Source organism: Asterias amurensis, chromosome 7 (genome assembly GCF_032118995.1).
Source record: "Asterias amurensis chromosome 7, ASM3211899v1".
Lineage (NCBI taxonomy): Eukaryota > Metazoa > Echinodermata > Asteroidea > Forcipulatida > Asteriidae > Asterias > Asterias amurensis.
Genome location: NC_092654.1, coordinates 6,368,205 through 6,394,986, shown reverse-complemented (window position 1 = coordinate 6,394,986; position 26,782 = coordinate 6,368,205).

Below are 26,782 nucleotides of genomic sequence, written 5' to 3'. Positions count from 1 at the left end.
TTGCATGACTCCACACAGGAAAGTTGTTCAGGATGCTCAACTTGGTCGATTTGCACCGTCAAAACGCGATTTCCAGAGTTGACTATTAGAAAAACAATATGGCCGCTCTTCCATTTTCCCTGCCCGGGGAATAAACTTTTTAATTTTCGAGCCACCCCGAAAAGCCGAATTAGCATGATTACTTCTTGCGGATACCCCACCCGAGTGTGCCGGTGCAAATTTGAAGCCCGTCTATGTTTTACTTTGGCGGTAATCGACGATTTTTGGTCAAATTATGACGTCACTTTTGCACCAAAAAGTTGTAATTTCCAAGGTTTTGCGAATTTTGCATGACTCCACACAGGAAAGTTGTTCAGGATGCTCAACTTGGTCGATTTGCACCGTCAAAACGCGATTTCCAGAGTTGACTGTTAGAAAAACAAGATGGCCGCTCTTCCATTTTCCCTGCCCGGGGAATAAACTTTTTAATTTTCGAGCCACCCCGAAAAGCCAAATTAGCGTGATTACTTCTTGCGGATACCCCACCCGAGTGTGCCGGTGTAAATTTGAACCCCTTTAATGTTTTACTTTGGCGGTAATCGACGATTTTTGGTCAGATTTTGACGTCACTTTTGCACCAAAAAGTTGTAATTTCCAAGGTTTTGCCAGTTTTGCATGACTCCACACAGGAAAGTTGTTCAGGATGCTCAACTTGGTCGATTTGCACCGTCAAAACGCGATTTCCAGAGTTGACTATTAGAAAAACAAGATGGCCGCTCTTCCATTTTCCCTGCCCGGGGAATAAACTTTTTAATTTTCGAGCCACCCAGAAAAGCTGAATTAGCGTGATTACTTCTTGCGGATACCCCACCCGAGTGTGCCGGTGCAAATTTGAACCCCTTTAATGTTTTACTTTGGCGGTAATCGACGATTTTTGGTCAAATTATGACGTCACTTTTGCACCAAAAAGTTGTAATTTCCAAGGTTTTGCGAATTTTGCATGACTCCACACAGGAAAGTTGTTCAGGATGCTCAACTTGGGCGATTTGCACCGTCAAAACGCGATTTCTAGAGTTGACTGTTAGAAAAACAAGATGGCCGCTCTTCCCTTTTCCCTGCCCGGGGAATAAACTTTTTAGTTTTCGAGCCATCCCGAAAAGCCGAATTAGCGTGATTACTTCTTGCGGATACCCCACCCGAGTGTGCCGGTGCAAATTTGAACCCCTTTAATGTTTTACTTTGGCGGTAATCGACGATTTTGGTCAAATTATGACGTCACTTTTGCACCAAAAAGTTGTAATTCCCAAGGTTTTGCGAATTTTGCATGACTCCACACAGGAAAGTTGTTCAGGATGCTCAACTTGGTCGATTTGCACCGTCAAAACGCGATTTCCAGAGTTGACTATTAGAAAAACAAGATGGCCGCTCTTCCCTTTTCCCTGCCCGGGGAATAAACTTTTTAATTTTCGAGCCACCCCGAAAAGCCGAATTAGCGTGATTACTTCTTGCGGATACCCAACCCGAGTGTGCCGGTGCAAATTTGAACCCCTTTAATGTTTTACTTTGGCGGTAATCGACGATTTTTGGTCAAATTATGACGTCACTTTTGCACCAAAAAGTTGTAATTTCCAAGGTTTTGCGAATTTTGCATGACTCCACACAGGAAAGTTGTTCAGGATGCTCAACTTGGTCGATTTGCACCGTCAAAACGCGATTTCCAGAGTTGACTGTTAGAAAAACAAGATGGCCGCTCTTCCATTTTCCCTGCCCGGGGAATAAACTTTTTAATTTTCGAGCCACCCCGAAAAGCCGAATTAGCGTGATTACTTCTTGCGGATACCCCACCCGAGTGTGCCGGTGCAAATTTGAAGCCCGTCTATGTTTTACTTTGGCGGTAATCGACGATTTTTGGTCAAATTATGACGTCACTTTTGCACCAAAAAGTTGTAATTTCCAAGGTTTTGCGAATTTTGCATGACTCCACACAGGAAAGTTGTTCAGGATGCTCAACTTGGGCGATTTGCACCGTCAAAACGCGATTTCTAGAGTTGACTGTTAGAAAAACAAGATGGCCGCTCTTCCCTTTTCCCTGCCCGGGGAATAAACTTTTTAGTTTTCGAGCCATCCCGAAAAGCCGAATTAGCGTGATTACTTCTTGCGGATACCCCACCCGAGTGTGCCGGTGCAAATTTGAACCCCTTTAATGTTTTACTTTGGCGGTAATCGACGATTTTGGTCAAATTATGACGTCACTTTTGCACCAAAAATTTGTAATTCCCAAGGTTTTGCGAATTTTGCATGACTCCACACAGGAAAGTTGTTCAGGATGCTCAACTTGGTCGATTTGCACCGTCAAAACGCGATTTCCAGAGTTGACTATTAGAAAAACAAGATGGCCGCTCTTCCCTTTTCCCTGCCCGGGGAATAAACTTTTTAATTTTCGAGCCACCCCGAAAAGCCGAATTAGCATGATTACTTCTTGCGGATACCCCACCCGAGTGTGCCGGTGCAAATTTGAAGCCCGTCTATGTTTTACTTTGGCGGTAATCGACGATTTTTGGTCAAATTATGACGTCACTTTTGCACCAAAAAGTTGTAATTTCCAAGGTTTTGCGAATTTTGCATGACTCCACACAGGAAAGTTGTTCAGGATGCTCAACTTGGTCGATTTGCACCGTCAAAACGCGATTTCCAGAGTTGACTATTAGAAAAACAAGATGTCCGCTCTTCCATTTTCCCTGCCCGGGGAATAAACTTTTTAATTTTCGAGCCACCCCGAAAAGCCGAATTAGCGTGATTACTTCTTGCGGATACCCCACCCGAGTGTGCCGGTGCAAATTTGAACCCCTTTAATGTTTTACTTTGGCGGTAATCGACGATTTTTTGTCAAATTATGACGTCACTTTTGCACCAAAAAGTTGTAATTCCCAAGGTTTTGCGAATTTTGCATGACTCCACACAGGAAAGTTGTTCAGGATGCTCAACTTGGGCGATTTGCACCGTCAAAACGCGATTTCCAGAGTTGACTGTTAGAAAAACAAGCTGGCCGCTCTTCCCTTTTCCCTGCCCGGGGAATAAACTTTTTAGTTTTCGAGCCACCCCGAAAAGCCGAATTAGCGTGATTACTTCTTGCGGATACCCCACTCGAGTGTGCCGGTGCAAATTTGAACCCCTTTAATGTTTTACTTTGGCGGTAATCGACGATTTTTGGTCAAATTATGACGTCACTTTTGCACCAAAAAGTTGTAATTTCCAAGGTTTTGCGAATTTTGCATGACTCCACACAGGAAAGTTGTTCAGGATGCTCAACTTTGGCGATTTGCACCGTCAAAACGCGATTTCCAGAGTTGATTGTTAGAAAAACAAGATGGCCGCTCTTCTCTTTTCCCTGCCCGGGGAATAAACTTTTTAGTTTTCGAGCCGCCCCGAAAAGCCGAATTAGCGTGATTACTTCTTGCGGATACCCCACACGAGTGTGCCGGTGCAAATTTGAAGCCCTTTAATGTTTTACTTTGGCGGTAATCAACGATTTTTGGTCAAATTATGACGTCACTTTTGCACCAAAAAGTTGTAATTCCCAAGGTTTTGCGAATTTTGCATGACTCCACACAGGAAAGTTGTTCAGGATGCTCAACTTGGTCGATTTGCACCGTCAAAACGCGATTTCCAGAGTTGACTATTAGAAAAACAAGATGTCCGCTCTTCCATTTTCCCTGCCCGGGGAATAAACTTTTTTAATTTTCGAGCCACCCCGAAAAGCCGAACTAGCATGATTACTTCTTGCGGATACCCCACCCGAGAGTGCCGGTGCAAATTTGAACCCCTTTAATGTTTTACTTTGGCGGTAAACGACGATTTTTTGTCAAATTATGACGTCACTTTTGCACCAAAAAGTTGTAATTTCCAAGGTTTTGCGAATTTTGCATGACTCCACACAGGAAAGTTGTTCAGGATGCTCAACTTGGTCGATTTGCACCGTCAAAACGCGATTTCCAGAGTTGACTATTAGAAAAACAATATGGCCGCTCTTCCATTTTCCCTGCCCGGGGAATAAACTTTTTAATTTTCGAGCCACCCCGAAAAGCCGAATTAGCATGATTACTTCTTGCGGATACCCCACCCGAGTGTGCCGGTGCAAATTTGAAGCCCGTCTATGTTTTACTTTGGCGGTAATCGACGATTTTTGGTCAAATTATGACGTCACTTTTGCACCAAAAAGTTGTAATTTCCAAGGTTTTGCGAATTTTGCATGACTCCACACAGGAAAGTTGTTCAGGATGCTCAACTTGGTCGATTTGCACCGTCAAAACGCGATTTCCAGAGTTGACTGTTAGAAAAACAAGATGGCCGCTCTTCCATTTTCCCTGCCCGGGGAATAAACTTTTTAATTTTCGAGCCACCCCGAAAAGCCAAATTAGCGTGATTACTTCTTGCGGATACCCCACCCGAGTGTGCCGGTGTAAATTTGAACCCCTTTAATGTTTTACTTTGGCGGTAATCGACGATTTTTGGTCAGATTTTGACGTCACTTTTGCACCAAAAAGTTGTAATTTCCAAGGTTTTGCCAGTTTTGCATGACTCCACACAGGAAAGTTGTTCAGGATGCTCAACTTGGTCGATTTGCACCGTCAAAACGCGATTTCCAGAGTTGACTATTAGAAAAACAAGATGGCCGCTCTTCCATTTTCCCTGCCCGGGGAATAAACTTTTTAATTTTCGAGCCACCCAGAAAAGCTGAATTAGCGTGATTACTTCTTGCGGATACCCAACCCGAGTGTGCCGGTGCAAATTTGAACCCCTTTAATGTTTTACTTTGGCGGTAATCGACGATTTTTGGTCAAATTATGACGTCACTTTTGCACCAAAAAGTTGTAATTTCCAAGGTTTTGCGAATTTTGCATGACTCCACACAGGAAAGTTGTTCAGGATGCTCAACTTGGGCGATTTGCACCGTCAAAACGCGATTTCTAGAGTTGACTGTTAGAAAAACAAGATGGCCGCTCTTCCCTTTTCCCTGCCCGGGGAATAAACTTTTTAGTTTTCGAGCCATCCCGAAAAGCCGAATTAGCGTGATTACTTCTTGCGGATACCCCACCCGAGTGTGCCGGTGCAAATTTGAACCCCTTTAATGTTTTACTTTGGCGGTAATCGACGATTTTGGTCAAATTATGACGTCACTTTTGCACCAAAAAGTTGTAATTCCCAAGGTTTTGCGAATTTTGCATGACTCCACACAGGAAAGTTGTTCAGGATGCTCAACTTGGTCGATTTGCACCGTCAAAACGCGATTTCCAGAGTTGACTATTAGAAAAACAAGATGGCCGCTCTTCCCTTTTCCCTGCCCGGGGAATAAACTTTTTAATTTTCGAGCCACCCCGAAAAGCCGAATTAGCGTGATTACTTCTTGCGGATACCCAACCCGAGTGTGCCGGTGCAAATTTGAACCCCTTTAATGTTTTACTTTGGCGGTAATCGACGATTTTTGGTCAAATTATGACGTCACTTTTGCACCAAAAAGTTGTAATTTCCAAGGTTTTGCGAATTTTGCATGACTCCACACAGGAAAGTTGTTCAGGATGCTCAACTTGGTCGATTTGCACCGTCAAAACGCGATTTCCAGAGTTGACTGTTAGAAAAACAAGATGGCCGCTCTTCCATTTTCCCTGCCCGGGGAATAAACTTTTTAATTTTCGAGCCACCCCGAAAAGCCGAATTAGCGTGATTACTTCTTGCGGATACCCCACCCGAGTGTGCCGGTGCAAATTTGAAGCCCGTCTATGTTTTACTTTGGCGGTAATCGACGATTTTTGGTCAAATTATGACGTCACTTTTGCACCAAAAAGTTGTAATTTCCAAGGTTTTGCGAATTTTGCATGACTCCACACAGGAAAGTTGTTCAGGATGCTCAACTTGGGCGATTTGCACCGTCAAAACGCGATTTCTAGAGTTGACTGTTAGAAAAACAAGATGGCCGCTCTTCCCTTTTCCCTGCCCGGGGAATAAACTTTTTAGTTTTCGAGCCATCCCGAAAAGCCGAATTAGCGTGATTACTTCTTGCGGATACCCCACCCGAGTGTGCCGGTGCAAATTTGAACCCCTTTAATGTTTTACTTTGGCGGTAATCGACGATTTTGGTCAAATTATGACGTCACTTTTGCACCAAAAAGTTGTAATTCCCAAGGTTTTGCGAATTTTGCATGACTCCACACAGGAAAGTTGTTCAGGATGCTCAACTTGGTCGATTTGCACCGTCAAAACGCGATTTCCAGAGTTGACTATTAGAAAAACAAGATGGCCGCTCTTCCCTTTTCCCTGCCCGGGGAATAAACTTTTTAATTTTCGAGCCACCCCGAAAAGCCGAATTAGCATGATTACTTCTTGCGGATACCCCACCCGAGTGTGCCGGTGCAAATTTGAAGCCCGTCTATGTTTTACTTTGGCGGTAATCGACGATTTTTGGTCAAATTATGACGTCACTTTTGCACCAAAAAGTTGTAATTTCCAAGGTTTTGCGAATTTTGCATGACTCCACACAGGAAAGTTGTTCAGGATGCTCAACTTGGTCGATTTGCACCGTCAAAACGCGATTTCCAGAGTTGACTATTAGAAAAACAAGATGTCCGCTCTTCCATTTTCCCTGCCCGGGGAATAAACTTTTTAATTTTCGAGCCACCCCGAAAAGCCGAATTAGCGTGATTACTTCTTGCGGATACCCCACCCGAGTGTGCCGGTGCAAATTTGAACCCCTTTAATGTTTTACTTTGGCGGTAATCGACGATTTTTTGTCAAATTATGACGTCACTTTTGCACCAAAAAGTTGTAATTCCCAAGGTTTTGCGAATTTTGCATGACTCCACACAGGAAAGTTGTTCAGGATGCTCAACTTGGGCGATTTGCACCGTCAAAACGCGATTTCCAGAGTTGACTGTTAGAAAAACAAGCTGGCCGCTCTTCCCTTTTCCCTGCCCGGGGAATAAACTTTTTAGTTTTCGAGCCACCCCGAAAAGCCGAATTAGCGTGATTACTTCTTGCGGATACCCCACTCGAGTGTGCCGGTGCAAATTTGAACCCCTTTAATGTTTTACTTTGGCGGTAATCGACGATTTTTGGTCAAATTATGACGTCACTTTTGCACCAAAAAGTTGTAATTTCCAAGGTTTTGCGAATTTTGCATGACTCCACACAGGAAAGTTGTTCAGGATGCTCAACTTTGGCGATTTGCACCGTCAAAACGCGATTTCCAGAGTTGATTGTTAGAAAAACAAGATGGCCGCTCTTCTCTTTTCCCTGCCCGGGGAATAAACTTTTTAGTTTTCGAGCCGCCCCGAAAAGCCGAATTAGCGTGATTACTTCTTGCGGATACCCCACACGAGTGTGCCGGTGCAAATTTGAAGCCCTTTAATGTTTTACTTTGGCGGTAATCAACGATTTTTGGTCAAATTATGACGTCACTTTTGCACCAAAAAGTTGTAATTCCCAAGGTTTTGCGAATTTTGCATGACTCCACACAGGAAAGTTGTTCAGGATGCTCAACTTGGTCGATTTGCACCGTCAAAACGCGATTTCCAGAGTTGACTATTAGAAAAACAAGATGTCCGCTCTTCCATTTTCCCTGCCCGGGGAATAAACTTTTTTAATTTTCGAGCCACCCCGAAAAGCCGAACTAGCATGATTACTTCTTGCGGATACCCCACCCGAGAGTGCCGGTGCAAATTTGAACCCCTTTAATGTTTTACTTTGGCGGTAAACGACGATTTTTTGAAATTATGACGTAACTTTTGCACCAAAAAGTTGTAATTTCCAAGGTTTTGCGAATTTTGCATGACTCCACACAGGAAAGTTGTTCAGGATGCTCAACTTGTTCGATTTGCACCGTCAAAACGCGATTTCTAGAGTTGACTGTTAGAAAAACAAGATGGCCGCTCTTCCCTTTTCCCTGCCCGGGAATAAACTTTTTAATTTTCGAGCCACCCCGAAAAGCCAAATTAGCGTGATTACTTCTTGCGGATACCCAACCCGAGTGTGCCGGTGCAAATTTGAACCCCTTTAATGTTTTACTTTGGCGGTAATCGACGATTTTTGGTCAAATTATGACGTCACTTTTGCACCAAAAAGTTGTAATTTCCAAGGTTTTGCGAATTTTGCATGACTCCACACAGGAAAGTTGTTCAGGATGCTCAACTTGGGCGATTTGCACCGTCAAAACGCGATTTCCAGAGTTGACTGTTAGAAAAACAAGATGGCCGCTCTTCCCTTTTCCCTGCCCGGGGAATAAACTTTTTAGTTTCGAGCCACCCCGAAAAGCCGAATTAGCGTGATTACTTCTTGCGGATACCCAACCCGAGTGTGCCGGTGCAAATTTGAACCCCTTTAATGTTTTACTTTGGCGGTTATCGACGTTTTTTGGTCAAATTATGACGTCACTTTTGCACCAAAAAGTTGTAATTTCCAAGGTTTTGCGAATTTTGCATGACTCCACGCAGGAAAGTTGTTCAGGATGCTCAACTTGGTCGATTTGCACCGTCAAAACGCGATTTCCAGAGTTGACTGTTAGAAAAACAAGATGGCCGCTCTTCCATTTTCCCTGCCCGGGGAATAAACTTTTTAATTTTCGAGCCACCCCGAAAAGCCAAATTAGCGTGATTACTTCTTGCGGATACCCCACCGAGTGTGCCGGTGTAAATTTGAACCCCTTTAATGTTTTACTTTGGCGGTAATCGACGTTTTTTGGTCAAATTATGACGTAACTTTTGCACCAAAAAGTTGTAATTTCCAAGGTTTTGCGAATTTTGCATGACTCCACACAGGAAAGTTGTTCAGGATGCTCAACTTGTTCGATTTGCACCGTCAAAACGCGATTTCTAGAGTTGACTGTTAGAAAAACAAGATGGCCGCTCTTCCCTTTTCCTTGCCGGGGAATAAACTTTTTAGTTTTCGAGCCACCCCGAAAAGCCGAATTAGCGTGATTACTTCTTGCGGATACCCCACCCGAGTGTGCCGGTGCAAATTTGAAGCCCTTTAATGTTTTACTTTGGCGGTAATCAACGATTTTTGGTCAAATTATGACGTCACTTTTGCACCAAAAAGTTGTAATTCCAAGGTTTTGCGAATTTTGCATGACTCCACACAGGAAAGTTGTTCAGGATGCTCAACTTGGTCGATTTGCACCGTCAAAACGCGATTTCCAGAGTTGACTATTATAAAAACAAGATGGCCGCTCTTCCCTTTTCCCTGCCCGGGGAATAAACTTTTTAATTTTCGAGCCACCCCGAAAAGCCAAATTAGCGTGATTACTTCTTGCGGATACCCAACCCGAGTGTGCCGGTGCAAATTTGAACCCCTTTAATGTTTTACTTTGGCGGTAATCGACGATTTTTGGTCAAATTATGACGTCACTTTTGCACCCAAAAAGTTGTAATTTCCAAGGTTTTGCGAATTTTGCATGACTCCACACAGGAAAGTTGTTCAGGATGCTCAACTTGGGCGATTTGCACCGTCCAAAACGCGATTTCCAGAGTTGACTGTTAGAAAAACAAGATGGCCGCTCTTCCCTTTTCCCTGCCCGGGGAATAAACTTTTTAGTTTTCGAGCCACCCCGAAAAGCCGAATTAGCGTGATTACTTCTTGCGGATACCCAACCCGAGTGTGCCGGTGCAAATTTGAACCCCTTTAATGTTTTACTTTCGCGGTAATCGACGATTTTTGGTCAAATTATGACGTCACTTTTGCACCAAAAAGTTGTAATTTCCAAGGTTTTGCGAATTTTGCATGACTCCACACAGGAAAGTTGTTCAGGATGCTCAACTTGGGCGATTTGCACCGTCAAAACGCGATTTCCAGAGTTGACTGTTAGAAAAACAAGATGGCCGCTCTTCTCTTTTCCCTGCCCGGGGAATAAACTTTTTAGTTTTCGAGCCACCCCGAAAAGCCGAATTAGCGTGATTACTTCTTGCGGATACCCCACCCGAGTGTGCCGGTGCAAATTTGAAGCCCTTTAATGTTTTACTTTGGGAGGTAATCAACGTTTTTTGGTCAAATTATGACGTCACTTTTTGCACACAAAAAGTTGTAATTCCCAAGGTTTTGCGAATTTTGCATGACTCCACACAGGAAAGTTGTTCAGGATGCTCAACTTGGTCGATTTGCACCGTCAAAACGCGATTTCTAGAGTTGACTGTTAGAAAAACAAGATGCGGCCGCTCTCTTCCCTTTTCCTTGCCCGGGGGAATAAACTTTTTAGTTTTTCGAGCCACCCCGAAAAGCCGAATTAGCGTGATTACTTCTTGCGGATACCCCACCCGAGTGTGCCGGTGCAAATTTGAAGCCCTTTAATGTTTTACTTTGGCGGTAATCAACGATTTTTGGTCAAATTATGACGTCACTTTTGCACCAAAAAGTTGTAATTCCCAAGGTTTTGCGAATTTTGCATGACTCCACACAGGAAAGTTGTTCAGGATGCTCAACTTGGTCGATTTGCACCGTCAAAACGCGATTTCCAGAGTTGACTATTATAAAAACAAGATGGCCGCTCTTCCCTTTTCCCTGCCCGGGGAATAAACTTTTTAGTTTTCGAGCCACCCCGAAAAGCCGAATTAGCGTGATTACTTCTTGCGGATACCCAACCCGAGTGTGCCGGTGCAAATTTGAACCCCTTTAATAATTTACTTTGGCGGTTATCGACGTTTTTTGGTCAAATTATGACGTCACTTTTTGCACCAAAAAGTTGTAATTTCCAAGGTTTTGCGAATTTTGCATGACTCCACGCAGGAAAGTTGTTCAGGATGCTCAACTTGGTCGATTTGCACCGTCAAAAACGCGATTTCCAGAGTTGACTGTTAGAAAAACAAGATGGCCGCTCTTCCATTTTCCCTGCCCGGGGAATAAACTTTTTAATTTTCGAGCCCACCCCGAAAAAGCCAAATTAGCGTGATTACTTCTTGCGGATACCCCACCGAGTGTGCCGGTGTAAATTTGAACCCCTTTAATGTTTTACTTTGGCGGTAATCGACGTTTTTTGGTCAAATTATGACGTAACTTTTGCACCAAAAAGTTGTAATTTCCAAGGTTTTGCGAATTTTGCATGACTCCACACAGGAAAGTTGTTCAGGATGCTCAACTTGTTCGATTTGCACCGTCAAACGCGATTTCTAGAGTTGACTGATTAGAAAAACAAGATGGCCGCTCTTCCCTTTTCCTTGCCCGGGGAATAAACTTTTTAGTTTTCGAGCCACCCCGAAAAGCCGAATTAGCGTGATTACTTCTTGCGGATACCCCACCCGAGTGTGCCGGTGCAAATTTGAAGCCCTTTAATGTTTTACTTTGGCGGTAATCAACGATTTTTGGTCAAATTATGACGTCACTTTTGCACCAAAAAGTTGTAATTCCCAAGGTTTTGCGAATTTTGCATGACTCCACACAGGAAAGTTGTTCAGGATGCTCAACTTGGTCGATTTGCACCGTCAAAACGCGATTTCCAGAGTTGACTATTATAAAAACAAGATGGCCGCTCTTCCCTTTTCCCTGCCCGGGGAATAAACTTTTTAATTTTCGAGCCACCCCGAAAAGCCAAATTAGCGTGATTACTTCTTGCGGATACCCAACCCGAGTGTGCCGGTGCAAATTTGAACCCCTTTAATGTTTTACTTTGGCGGTAATCGACGATTTTTGGTCAAATTATGACGTCACTTTTGCACCAAAAAGTTGTAATTTCCAAGGTTTTGCGAATTTTGCATGACTCCACACAGGAAAGTTGTTCAGGATGCTCAACTTGGGCGATTTGCACCGTCAAAACGCGATTTCCAGAGTTGACTGTTAGAAAAACAAGATGGCCGCTCTTCCCTTTTCCCTGCCCGGGGAATAAACTTTTTAGTTTTCGAGCCACCCCGAAAAGCCGAATTAGCGTGATTACTTCTTGCGGATACCCAACCCGAGTGTGCCGGTGCAAATTTGAACCCCTTTAATGTTTTACTTTGGCGGTAATCGACGATTTTTGGTCAAATTATGACGTCACTTTTGCACCAAAAAGTTGTAATTTCCAAGGTTTTGCGAATTTTGCATGACTCCACACAGGAAAGTTGTTCAGGATGCTCAACTTGGGCGATTTGCACCGTCAAAACGCGATTTCCAGAGTTGACTGTTAGAAAAACAAGATGGCCGCTCTTCTCTTTTCCCTGCCCGGGGAATAAACTTTTTAGTTTTCGAGCCACCCCGAAAAGCCGAATTAGCGTGATTACTTCTTGCGGATACCCCACCCGAGTGTGCCGGTGCAAATTTGAAGCCCTTTAATGTTTTACTTTGGCGGTAATCAACGTTTTTTGGTCAAATTATGACGTCACTTTTGCACCAAAAAGTTGTAATTCCCAAGGTTTTGCGAATTTTGCATGACTCCACACAGGAAAGTTGTTCAGGATGCTCAACTTGGTCGATTTGCACCGTCAAAACGCGATTTCTAGAGTTGACTGTTAGAAAAACAAGATGGCCGCTCTTCCCTTTTCCTTGCCCGGGGAATAAACTTTTTAGTTTTCGAGCCACCCCGAAAAGCCGAATTAGCGTGATTACTTCTTGCGGATACCCCACCCGAGTGTGCCGGTGCAAATTTGAAGCCCTTTAATGTTTTACTTTGGCGGTAATCAACGATTTTTGGTCAAATTATGACGTCACTTTTGCACCAAAAAGTTGTAATTCCCAAGGTTTTGCGAATTTTGCATGACTCCACACAGGAAAGTTGTTCAGGATGCTCAACTTGGTCGATTTGCACCGTCAAAACGCGATTTCCAGAGTTGACTATTATAAAAACAAGATGGCCGCTCTTCCATTTTCCCTGCCCGGGGAATAAACTTTTTAATTTTCGAGCCACCCCGAAAAGCCAAATTAGCGTGATTACTTCTTGCGGATACCCAACCCGAGTGTGCCGGTGCAAATTTGAACCCCTTTAATGTTTTACTTTGGCGGTAATCGACGATTTTTGGTCAAATTATGACGTCACTTTTGCACCAAAAAGTTGTAATTTCCAAGGTTTTGCGAATTTTGCATGACTCCACACAGGAAAGTTGTTCAGGATGCTCAACTTGGGCGATTTGCACCGTCAAAACGCGATTTCCAGAGTTGACTGTTAGAAAAACAAGATGGCCGCTCTTCCCTTTTCCCTGCCCGGGGAATAAACTTTTTAGTTTTCGAGCCACCCCGAAAAGCCGAATTAGCGTGATTACTTCTTGCGGATACCCAACCCGAGTGTGCCGGTGCAAATTTGAACCCCTTTAATGTTTTACTTTGGCGGTAATCGACGATTTTTGGTCAAATTATGACGTCACTTTTGCACCAAAAAGTTGTAATTTCCAAGGTTTTGCGAATTTTGCATGACTCCACACAGGAAAGTTGTTCAGGATGCTCAACTTGGTCGACTTGCACCGTCAAAACGCGATTTCCAGAGTTGACTATTAGAAAAACAAGATGGCCGCTCTTCCATTTTCCCTGCCCGGGGAATAAACTTTTTAATTTTCGAGCCACCCCGAAAAGCCGAATTAGCATGATTACTTCTTGCGGATACCCCACCCGAGTGTGCCGGTGCAAATTTGAAGCCCGTCTATGTTTTACTTTGGCGGTAATCGACGATTTTTGGTCAAATTATGACGTCACTTTTGCACCAAAAAGTTGTAATTTCCAAGGTTTTGCGAATTTTGCATGACTCCACACAGGAAAGTTGTTCAGGATGCTCAACTTGGTCGATTTGCACCGTCAAAACGCGATTTCCAGAGTTGACTATTAGAAAAACAAGATGGCCGCTCTTCCATTTTCCCTGCCCGGGGAATAAACTTTTTAATTTTCGAGCCACCCCGAAAAGCCGAACTAGCGTGATTACTTCTTGCGGATACCCCACCGAGTGTGCCGGTGCAAATTTGAACCCCTTTAATGTTTTACTTTGGCGGTAATTGACGATTTTTGGTCAAATTATGACGTCACTTTTGCACCAAAAAGTTGTAATTTCCAAGGTTTTGCGAATTTTGCATGACTCCACACAGGAAAGTTGTTCAGGATGCTCAACTTGGGCGATTTGCACCGTCAAAACGCGATTTCCAGAGTTGACTGTTAGAAAAACAAGATGGCCGCTCTTCTCTTTTCCCTGCCCGGGGAATAAACTTTTTAGTTTTCGAGCCACCCCGAAAAGCCGAATTAGCGTGATTACTTCTTGCGGATACCCCACCCGAGTGTGCCGGTGCAAATTTGAAGCCCTTTAATGTTTTACTTTGGCGGTAATCAACGATTTTTGGGCAAATTATGACGTCACTTTTGCACCAAAAAGTTGTAATTCCCAAGGTTTTGCGAATTTTGCATGACTCCACACAGGAAAGTTGTTCAGGATGCTCAACTTGGTCGATTTGCACCGTCAAAACGCGATTTCCAGAGTTGACTATTAGAAAAACAAGATGGCCGCTCTTCCCTTTTCCCTGCCCGGGGAATAAACTTTTTAATTTTCGAGCCACCCCGAAAAGCCAAACTAGCATGATTACTTCTTGCGGATACCCCACCCGAGTGTGCCGGTGCAAATTTGAACCCCTTTAATGTTTTACTTTGGCGGTAATCGACGATTTTTGGTCAAATTATGACGTCACTTTTGCACCAAAAAGTTGTAATTTCCAAGGTTTTGCGAATTTTGCATGACTCCACACAGGAAAGTTGTTCAGGATGCTCAACTTGGTCGACTTGCACCGTCAAAACGCGATTTCCAGAGTTGACTATTAGAAAAACAAGATGGCCGCTCTTCCATTTTCCCTGCCCGGGGAATAAACTTTTTAATTTTCGAGCCACCCCGAAAAGCCGAATTAGCATGATTACTTCTTGCGGATACCCCACCCGAGTGTGCCGGTGCAAATTTGAAGCCCGTCTATGTTTTACTTTGGCGGTAATCGACGATTTTTGGTCAAATTATGACGTCACTTTTGCACCAAAAAGTTGTAATTTCCAAGGTTTTGCGAATTTTGCATGACTCCACACAGGAAAGTTGTTCAGGATGCTCAACTTGGTCGATTTGCACCGTCAAAACGCGATTTCCAGAGTTGACTATTAGAAAAACAAGATGGCCGCTCTTCCATTTTCCCTGCCCGGGGAATAAACTTTTTAATTTTCGAGCCACCCCGAAAAGCCGAATTAGCATGATTACTTCTTGCGGATACCCCACCCGAGTGTGCCGGTGCAAATTTGAAGCCCGTCTATGTTTTACTTTGGCGGTAATCGACGATTTTTGGTCAAATTATGACGTCACTTTTGCACCAAAAAGTTGTAATTTCCAAGGTTTTGCGAATTTTGCATGACTCCACACAGGAAAGTTGTTCAGGATGCTCAACTTGGTCGATTTGCACCGTCAAAACGCGATTTCCAGAGTTGACTGTTAGAAAAACAAGATGGCCGCTCTTCCATTTTCCCTGCCCGGGGAATAAACTTTTTAATTTTCGAGCCACCCCGAAAAGCCAAATTAGCGTGATTACTTCTTGCGGATACCCCACCGAGTGTGCCGGTGTAAATTTGAACCCCTTTAATGTTTTACTTTGGCGGTAATCGACGATTTTTGGTCAGATTATGACGTCACTTTTGCACCAAAAAGTTGTAATTTCCAAGGTTTTGCCAGTTTTGCATGACTCCACACAGGAAAGTTGTTCAGGATGCTCAACTTGGTCGATTTGCACCGTCAAAACGCGATTTCCAGAGTTGACTATTAGAAAAACAAGATGGCCGCTCTTCCATTTTTCCCTGCCCGGGGAATAAACTTTTTAATTTTCGAGCCACCCAGAAAAGCTGAATTAGCGTGATTACTTCTTGCGGATACCCAACCCGAGTGTGCCGGTGCAAATTTGAACCCCTTTAATGTTTTACTTTGGCGGTAATCGACGATTTTTGGTCAAATTATGACGTCACTTTTGCACCAAAAAGTTGTAATTTCCAAGGTTTTGCGAATTTTGCATGACTCCACACAGGAAAGTTGTTCAGGATGCCCAACTTGGGCGATTTGCACCGTCAAAACGCGATTTCCAGAGTTGACTGTTAGAAAAACAAGATGGCCGCTCTTCCCTTTTCCCTGCCCGGGGAATAAACTTTTTAATTTTCGAGCCGCCCCGAAAAGCCGAATTAGCGTGATTACTTCTTGCGGATACCCCACCCGAGTGTGCCGGTGCAAATTCGAACCCCTTTAATGTTTTACTTTGGCGGTTATCGACGTTTTTTGGTCAAATTATGACGTCACTTTTGCACCAAAAAGTTGTAATTTCCAAGGTTTTGCGAATTTTGCATGACTCCACGCAGGAAAGTTGTTCAGGATGCTCAACTTGGTCGATTTGCACCGTCAAAACGCGATTTCCAGAGTTGACTGTTAGAAAAACAAGATGGCCGCTCTTCCATTTTCCCTGCCCGGGGAATAAACTTTTTAATTTTCGAGCCACCCCGAAAAGCCAAATTAGCGTGATTACTTCTTGCGGATACCCCACCGAGTGTGCCGGTGTAAATTTGAACCCCTTTAATGTTTTACTTTGGCGGTAATCGACGTTTTTTGGTCAAATTATGACGTAACTTTTGCACCAAAAAGTTGTACTTTCCAAGGTTTTGCGAATTTTGCATGACTCCACACAGGAAAGTTGTTCAGGATGCTCAACTTGTTCGATTTGCACCGTCAAAACGCGATTTCTAGAGTTGACTGTTAGAAAAACAAGATGGCCGCTCTTCCCTTTTCCTTGCCCGGGGAATAAACTTTTTAGTTTTCGAGCCACCCCGAAAAGCCGAATTAGCGTGATTACTTCTTGCGGATACCCCACCCGAGTGTGCCGGTGCAAATTTGAAGCCCTTTAATGTTTTACTTTGGCGGTAATCAACGATTTTTGGTCAAATTATGACGTCACTTTTGCACCAAAAAGTTGTAATTCCCAAGGTTTTGCGAATTTTGCATGACTCCACACAGGAAAGTTGTTCAGGATGCTCAACTTGGTCGATTTGCACCGTCAAAACGCGATTTCCAGAGTTGACTATTATAAAAACAAGATGGCCGCTCTTCCCTTTTCCCTGCCCGGGGAATAAACTTTTTAATTTTCGAGCCACCCCGAAAAGCCAAATTAGCGCGATTACTTCTTGCGGATACCCAACCCGAGTGTGCCGGTGCAAATTTGAACCCCTTTAATGTTTTACTTTGGCGGTAATCGACGATTTTTGGTCAAATTATGACGTCACTTTTGCACCAAAAAGTTGTAATTTCCAAGGTTTTGCGAATTTTGCATGACTCCACACAGGAAAGTTGTTCAGGATGCTCAACTTGGGCGATTTGCACCGTCAAAACGCGATTTCCAGAGTTGACTGTTAGAAAAACAAGATGGCCGCTCTTCCCTTTTCCCTGCCCGGGGAATAAACTTTTTAGTTTTCGAGCCACCCCGAAAAGCCGAATTAGCGTGATTACTTCTTGCGGATACCCAACCCGAGTGTGCCGGTGCAAATTTGAACCCCTTTAATGTTTTACTTTGGCGGTAATCGACGATTTTTGGTCAAATTATGACGTCACTTTTGCACCAAAAAGTTGTAATTTCCAAGGTTTTGCGAATTTTGCATGACTCCACACAGGAAAGTTGTTCAGGATGCTCAACTTGGGCGATTTGCACCGTCAAAACGCGATTTCCAGAGTTGACTGTTAGAAAAACAAGATGGCCGCTCTTCTCTTTTCCCTGCCCGGGGAATAAACTTTTTAGTTTTCGAGCCACCCCGAAAAGCCGAATTAGCGTGATTACTTCTTGCGGATACCCCACCCGAGTGTGCCGGTGCAAATTTGAAGCCCTTTAATGTTTTACTTTGGCGGTAATCAACGTTTTTTGGTCAAATTATGACGTCACTTTTGCACCAAAAAGTTGTAATTCCCAAGGTTTTGCGAATTTTGCATGACTCCACACAGGAAAGTTGTTCAGGATGCTCAACTTGGTCGATTTGCACCGTCAAAACGCGATTTCTAGAGTTGACTGTTAGAAAAACAAGATGGCCGCTCTTCCCTTTTCCTTGCCCGGGGAATAAACTTTTTAGTTTTCGAGCCACCCCGAAAAGCCGAATTAGCGTGATTACTTCTTGCGGATACCCCACCCGAGTGTGCCGGTGCAAATTTGAAGCCCTTTAATGTTTTACTTTGGCGGTAATCAACGATTTTTGGTCAAATTATGACGTCACTTTTGCACCAAAAAGTTGTAATTCCCAAGGTTTTGCGAATTTTGCATGACTCCACACAGGAAAGTTGTTCAGGATGCTCAACTTGGTCGATTTGCACCGTCAAAACGCGATTTCCAGAGTTGACTATTATAAAAACAAGATGGCCGCTCTTCCCTTTTCCCTGCCCGGGGAATAAACTTTTTAATTTTCGAGCCACCCCGAAAAGCCAAATTAGCGTGATTACTTCTTGCGGATACCCAACCCGAGTGTGCCGGTGCAAATTTGAACCCCTTTAATGTTTTACTTTGGCGGTAATCGACGATTTTTGGTCAAATTATGACGTAACTTTTGCACCAAAAAGTTGTAATTTCCAAGGTTTTGCGAATTTTGCATGACTCCACACAGGAAAGTTGTTCAGGATGCTCAACTTGGGCGATTTGCACCGTCAAAACGCGATTTCCAGAGTTGACTGTTAGAAAAACAAGATGGCCGCTCTTCCCTTTTCCCTGCCCGGGGAATAAACTTTTTAGTTTTCGAGCCACCCCGAAAAGCCGAATTAGCGTGATTACTTCTTGCGGATACCCAACCCGAGTGTGCCGGTGCAAATTTGAACCCCTTTAATGTTTTACTTTGGCGGTAATCGACGATTTTTGGTCAAATTATGACGTCACTTTTGCACCAAAAAGTTGTAATTTCCAAGGTTTTGCGAATTTTGCATGACTCCACACAGGAAAGTTGTTCAGGATGCTCAACTTGGGCGATTTGCACCGTCAAAACGCGATTTCCAGAGTTGACTGTTAGAAAAACAAGATGGCCGCTCTTCTCTTTTCCCTGCCCGGGGAATAAACTTTTTAGTTTTCGAGCCACCCCGAAAAGCCGAATTAGCGTGATTACTTCTTGCGGATACCCCACCCGAGTGTGCCGGTGCAAATTTGAAGCCCTTTAATGTTTTACTTTGGCGGTAATCAACGTTTTTTGGTCAAATTATGACGTCACTTTTGCACCAAAAAGTTGTAATTCCCAAGGTTTTGCGAATTTTGCATGACTCCACACAGGAAAGTTGTTCAGGATGCTCAACTTGGTCGATTTGCACCGTCAAAACGCGATTTCCAGAGTTGACTATTATAAAAACAAGATGGCCGCTCTTCCCTTTTCCCTGCCCGGGGAATAAACTTTTTAATTTTCGAGCCACCCCGAAAAGCCAAATTAGCGTGATTACTTCTTGCGGATACCCAACCCGAGTGTGCCGGTGCAAATTTGAACCCCTTTAATGTTTTACTTTGGCGGTAATCGACGATTTTTGGTCAAATTATGACGTCACTTTTGCACCAAAAAGTTGTAATTTCCAAGGTTTTGCGAATTTTGCATGACTCCACACAGGAAAGTTGTTCAGGATGCTCAACTTGGGCGATTTGCACCGTCAAAACGCGATTTCCAGAGTTGACTGTTAGAAAAACAAGATGGCCGCTCTTCCCTTTTCCCTGCCCGGGGAATAAACTTTTTAGTTTTCGAGCCACCCCGAAAAGCCGAATTAGCGTGATTACTTCTTGCGGATACCCAACCCGAGTGTGCCGGTGCAAATTTGAACCCCTTTAATGTTTTACTTTGGCGGTAATCGACGATTTTTGGTCAAATTATGACGTCACTTTTGCACCAAAAAGTTGTAATTTCCAAGGTTTTGCGAATTTTGCATGACTCCACACAGGAAAGTTGTTCAGGATGCTCAACTTGGGCGATTTGCACCGTCAAAACGCGATTTCCAGAGTTGACTGTTAGAAAAACAAGATGGCCGCTCTTCTCTTTTCCCTGCCCGGGGAATAAACTTTTTAGTTTTCGAGCCACCCCGAAAAGCCGAATTAGCGTGATTACTTCTTGCGGATACCCCACCCGAGTGTGCCGGTGCAAATTTGAACCCCTTTAATGTTTTACTTTGGCGGTAATCGACGATTTTTGGTCAAATTATGACGTCACTTTTGCACCAAAAAGTTGTAATTTCCAAGGTTTTGCGAATTTTGCATGACTCCACACAGGAAAGTTGTTCAGGATGCTCAACTTGGGCGATTTGCACCGTCAAAACGCGATTTCCAGAGTTGACTGTCAGAAAAACAAGATGGCCGCTCTTCTCTTTTCCCTGCCCGGGGAATAAACTTTTTAGTTTTCGAGCCACCCCGAAAAGCCGAATTAGCGTGATTACTTCTTGCGGATACCCCACCCGAGTGTGCCGGTGCATATTTGAAGCCCTTTAATGTTTTACTTTGGCGGTAATCAACGTTTTTTGGTCAAATTATGACGTCACTTTTGCACCAAAAAGTTGTAATTCCCAAGGTTTTGCGAATTTTGCATGACTCCACACAGGAAAGTTGTTCAGGATGCTCAACTTGGTCGATTTGCACCGTCAAAACGCGATTTCCAGAGTTGACTGTTAGAAAAACAAAATGGCCGCTCTTCCATTTTCCCTGCCCGGGGAATAAACTTTTTAATTTTCGAGCCACCCCGAAAAGCCGATTTAGCGTGATTACTTCTTGCGGATACCCAACCCGAGTGTGCCGGTGCAAATTTGAACCCCTTTAATGTTTTACTTTGGCGGTAATCGACGATTTTTGGTCAAATTATGACGTCACTTTTGCACCAAAAAGTTGTAATTTCCAAGGTTTTGCGAATTTTGCATGACTCCACACAGGAAAGTTGTTCAGGATGCTCAACTTGGGCGATTTGCACCGTCAAAACGCGATTTCCAGAGTTGACTGTTAGAAAAACAAGATGGCCGCTCTTCTCTTTTCCCTGCCCGGGGAATAAACTTTTTAGTTTTCGAGCCACCCCGAAAAGCCGAATTAGCGTGATTACTTCTTGCGGATACCCCACCCGAGTGTGCCGGTGCAAATTTGAAGCCCTTTAATGTTTTACTTTGGCGGTAATCAACGATTTTTGGTCAAATTATGACGTCACTTTTGCACCAAAAAGTTGTAATTCCCAAGGTTTTGCGAATTTTGCATGACTCCACACAGGAAAGTTGTTCAGGATGCTCAACTTGGTCGATTTGCACCGTCAAAACGCGATTTCCAGAGTTGACTATTAGAAAAACAAGATGTCCGCTCTTCCCTTTTCCCTGCCCGGGGAATAAACTTTTTAATTTTCGAGCCACCCCGAAAAGCCGAACTAGCATGATTACTTCTTGCGGATACCCCACCCGAGTGTGCCGGTGCAAATTTGAAGCCCGTCTATGTTTTACTTTGGCATGGCGGTAATCGACGATTTTTGGTCAAATTATGACGTCACTTTTGCACCAAAAAATTGTAATTTCCAAGGTTTTGCGAATTTTGCATGACTCCACACAGGAAAGTTGTTCAGGATGCTCAACTTGGTCGATTTGCACCGTCAAAACGCGATTTCCAGAGTTGACTGTTAGAAAAACAAGATGGCCGCTCTTCCCTTTTCCCTGCCCGGGGAATAAACTTTTTAGTTTTCGAGCCACCCCGAAAAGCCGAATTAGCGTGATTACTTCTTGCGGATACCCAACCCGAGTGTGCCGGTGCAAATTTGAACCCCTTTAATGTTTTACTTTGGCGGTAATCGACGATTTTTGGTCAAATTATGACGTCACTTTTGCACCAAAAAGTTGTAATTTCCAAGGTTTTGCGAATTTTGCATGACTCCACACAGGAAAGTTGTTCAGGATGCTCAACTTGGGCGATTTGCACCGTCAAAACGCGATTTCCAGAGTTGACTGTTAGAAAAACAAGATGGCCGCTCTTCTCTTTTCCCTGCCCGGGGAATAAACTTTTTAGTTTTCGAGCCACCCCGAAAAGCCGAATTAGCGTGATTACTTCTTGCGGATACCCCACCCGAGTGTGCCGGTGCAAATTTGAAGCCCTTTAATGTTTTACTTTGGCGGTAATCAACGTTTTTTGGTCAAATTATGACGTCACTTTTGCACCAAAAAGTTGTAATTCCCAAGGTTTTGCGAATTTTGCATGACTCCACACAGGAAAGTTGTTCAGGATGCTCAACTTGGTCGATTTGCACCGTCAAAACGCGATTTCCAGAGTTGACTGTTAGAAAAACAAGATGGCCGCTCTTCCATTTTCCCTGCCCGGGGAATAAACTTTTTAATTTTCGAGCCACCCCGAAAAGCCAAATTAGCGTGATTACTTCTTGCGGATACCCCACCGAGTGTGCCGGTGTAAATTTGAACCCCTTTAATGTTTTACTTTGGCGGTAATCGACGTTTTTTGGTCAAATTATGACGTAACTTTTGCACCAAAAAGTTGTAATTTCCAAGGTTTTGCGAATTTTGCATGACTCCACACAGGAAAGTTGTTCAGGATGCTCAACTTGGGCGATTTGCACCGTCAAAACGCGATTTCCAGAGTTGACTGTTAGAAAAACAAGATGGCCGCTCTTCCATTTTCCCTGCCCGGGGAATAAACTTTTTAATTTTCGAGCCACCCCGAAAAGCCAAATTAGCGTGATTACTTCTTGCGGATACCCCACCGAGTGTGCCGGTGTAAATTTGAACCCCTTTAATGTTTTACTTTGGCGGTAATCAACGATTTTTGGTCAAATTATGACGTCACTTTTGCACCAAAAAGTTGTAATTCCCAAGGTTTTGCGAATTTTGCATGACTCCACACAGGAAAGTTGTTCAGGATGCTCAACTTGGTCGATTTGCACCGTCAAAACGCGATTTCCAGAGTTGACTATTATAAAAACAAGATGGCCGCTCTTCCCTTTTCCCTGCCCGGGGAATAAACTTTTTAATTTTCGAGCCACCCCGAAAAGCCAAATTAGCGTGATTACTTCTTGCGGATACCCAACCCGAGTGTGCCGGTGCAAATTTGAACCCCTTTAATGTTTTACTTTGGCGGATATCGACGATTTTTGGTCAAATTATGACGTCACTTTTGCACCAAAAAGTTGTAATTTCCAAGGATTTGCGAATTTTGCATGACTCCACACAGGAAAGTTGTTCAGGATGCTCAACTTGGGCGATTTGCACCGTCAAAACGCGATTTCCAGAGTTGACTGTTAGAAAAACAAGATGGCCGCTCTTCCCTTTTCCCTGCCCGGGGAATAAACTTTTTAGTTTTCGAGCCACCCCGAAAAGCCGAATTAGCGTGATTACTTCTTGCGGATACCCAACCCGAGTGTGCCGGTGCAAATTTGAACCCCTTTAATGTTTTACTTTGGCGGTAATCGACGATTTTTGGTCAAATTATGACGTCACTTTTGCACCAAAAAGTTGTAATTTCCAAGGTTTTGCGAATTTTGCATGACTCCACACAGGAAAGTTGTTCAGGATGCTCAACTTGGGCGATTTGCACCGTCAAAACGCGATTTCCAGAGTTGACTGTTAGAAAAACAAGATGGCCGCTCTTCTCTTTTCCCTGCCCGGGGAATAAACTTTTTAGTTTTCGAGCCACCCCGAAAAGCCGAATTAGCGTGATTACTTCTTGCGGATACCCCACCCGAGTGTGCCGGTGCAAATTTGAAGCCCTTTAATGTTTTACTTTGGCGGTAATCAACGATTTTTGGTCAAATTATGACGTCACTTTTGCACCAAAAAGTTGTAATTCCCAAGGTTTTGCGAATTTTGCATGACTCCACACAGGAAAGTTGTTCAGGATGCTCAACTTGGTCGATTTGCACCGTCAAAACGCGATTTCCAGAGTTGACTATTAGAAAAACAAGATGTCCGCTCTTCCCTTTTCCCTGCCCGGGGAATAAACTTTTTAATTTTCGAGCCACCCCGAAAAGCCGAACTAGCATGATTACTTCTTGCGGATACCCCACCCGAGTGTGCCGGTGCAAATTTGAAGCCCGTCTATGTTTTACTTTGGCATGGCGGTAATCGACGATTTTTGGTCAAATTATGACGTCACTTTTGCACCAAAAAATTGTAATTTCCAAGGTTTTGTGAATTTTGCATGACTCCACACAGGAAAGTTGTTCAGGATGCTCAACTTGGTCGATTTGCACCGTCAAAACGCGATTTCCAGAGTTGACTATTAGAAAAACAAGATGGCCGCTCTTCCATTTTCCCTGCCCGGGGAATAAACTTTTTAATTTTCGAGCCACCCCGAAAAGCCGAATTAGCATGATTACTTCTTGCGGATACCCCACCCGAGTGTGCCGGTGCAAATTTGAAGCCCGTCTATGTTTTACTTTGGCGGTAATCGACGATTTTTGGTCAAATTATGACGTCACTTTTGCACCAAAAAGTTGTAATTTCCAAGGTTTTGCGAATTTTGCATGACTCCACACAGGAAAGTTGTTCAGGATGCTCAACTTGGTCGATTTGCACCGTCAAAACGCGATTTCCAGAGTTGACTGTTAGAAAAACAAGATGGCCGCTCTTCCATTTTCCCTGCCCGGGGAATAAACTTTTTAATTTTCGAGCCGCCCCGAAAAGCCGAATTAGCGTGATTACTTCTTGCGGATACCCCACCCGAGTGTGCCGGTGCAAATTTGAACCCCTTTAATGTTTTACTTTGGCGGTTATCGACGTTTTTTGGTCAAATTATGACGTCACTTTTGCACCAAAAAGTTGTAATTTCCAAGGTTTTGCGAATTTTGCATGACTCCACACAGGAAAGTTGTTCAGGATGCTCAACTTGGTCGATTTGCACCGTCAAAACGCGATTTCCAGAATTGACTGTTAGAAAAACAAGATGGCCGCTCTTCCCTTTTCCTTGCCCGGGGAATAAACTTTTTAGTTTTCGAGCCACCCCGAAAAGCCGAATTAGCGTGATTACTTCTTGCGGATACCCCACCCGAGTGTGCCGGTGCAAATTTGAAGCCCGTCTATGTTTTACTTTGGCGGTTATCGACGTTTTTTGGTCAAATTATGACGTCACTTTTGCACCAAAAAGTTGTAATTTCCAAGGTTTTGCGAATTTTGCATGACTCCACACAGGAAAGTTGTTCAGGATGCTCAACTTGGTCGATTTGCACCGTCAAAACGCGATTTCCAGAATTGACTGTTAGAAAAACAAGATGGCCGCTCTTCCCTTTTCCTTGCCCGGGGAATAAACTTTTTAGTTTTCGAGCCACCCCGAAAAGCCGAATTAGCGTGATTACTTCTTGCGGATACCCCACCCGAGTGTGCCGGTGCAAATTTGAAGCCCTTTAATGTTTTACTTTGGCGGTAATCAACGATTTTTGGTCAAATTATGACGTCACTTTTGCACCAAAAAGTTGTAATTCCCAAGGTTTTGCGAATTTTGCATGACTCCACACAGGAAAGTTGTTCAGGATGCTCAACTTGGTCGATTTGCACCGTCAAAACGCGATTTCCAGAGTTGACTATTATAAAAACAAGATGGCCGCTCTTCCCTTTTCCCTGCCCGGGGAATAAACTTTTTAATTTTCGAGCCACCCCGAAAAGCCAAATTAGCGTGATTACTTCTTGCGGATACCCAACCCGAGTGTGCCGGTGCAAATTTGAACCCCTTTAATGTTTTACTTTGGCGGTAATCGACGATTTTTGGTCAAATTATGACGTCACTTTTGCACCAAAAAGTTGTAATTTCCAAGGATTTGCGAATTTTGCATGACTCCACACAGGAAAGTTGTTCAGGATGCTCAACTTGGGCGATTTGCACCGTCAAAACGCGATTTCCAGAGTTGACTGTTAGAAAAACAAGATGGCCGCTCTTCCCTTTTCCCTGCCCGGGGAATAAACTTTTTAGTTTTCGAGCCACCCCGAAAAGCCGAATTAGCGTGATTACTTCTTGCGGATACCCAACCCGAGTGTGCCGGTGCAAATTTGAACCCCTTTAATGTTTTACTTTGGCGGTAATCGACGATTTTTGGTCAAATTATGACGTCACTTTTGCACCAAAAAGTTGTAATTTCCAAGGTTTTGCGAATTTTGCATGACTCCACACAGGAAAGTTGTTCAGGATGCTCAACTTGGGCGATTTGCACCGTCAAAACGCGATTTCCAGAGTTGACTGTTAGAAAAACAAGATGGCCGCTCTTCTCTTTTCCCTGCCCGGGGAAAAACTTTTTAGTTTTCGAGCCACCCCGAAAAGCCGAATTAGCGTGATTACTTCTTGCGGATACCCCACCCGAGTGTGCCGGTGCAAATTTGAAGCCCTTTAATGTTTTACTTTGGCGGTAATCAACGATTTTTGGTCAAATTATGACGTCACTTTTGCACCAAAAAGTTGTAATTCCCAAGGTTTTGCGAATTTTGCATGACTCCACACAGGAAAGTTGTTCAGGATGCTCAACTTGGTCGATTTGCACCGTCAAAACGCGATTTCCAGAGTTGACTGATAGAAAAACAAGATGTCCGCTCTTCCCTTTTCCCTGCCCGGGGAATAAACTTTTTAATTTTCGAGCCACCCCGAAAAGCCGAACTAGCATGATTACTTCTTGCGGATACCCCACCCGAGTGTGCCGGTGCAAATTTGAAGCCCGTCTATGTTTTACTTTGGCATGGCGGTAATCGACGATTTTTGGTCAAATTATGACGTCACTTTTGCACCAAAAAATTGTAATTTCCAAGGTTTTGTGAATTTTGCATGACTCCACACAGGAAAGTTGTTCAGGATGCTCAACTTGGTCGATTTGCACCGTCAAAACGCGATTTCCAGAGTTGACTATTAGAAAAACAAGATGGCCGCTCTTCCATTTT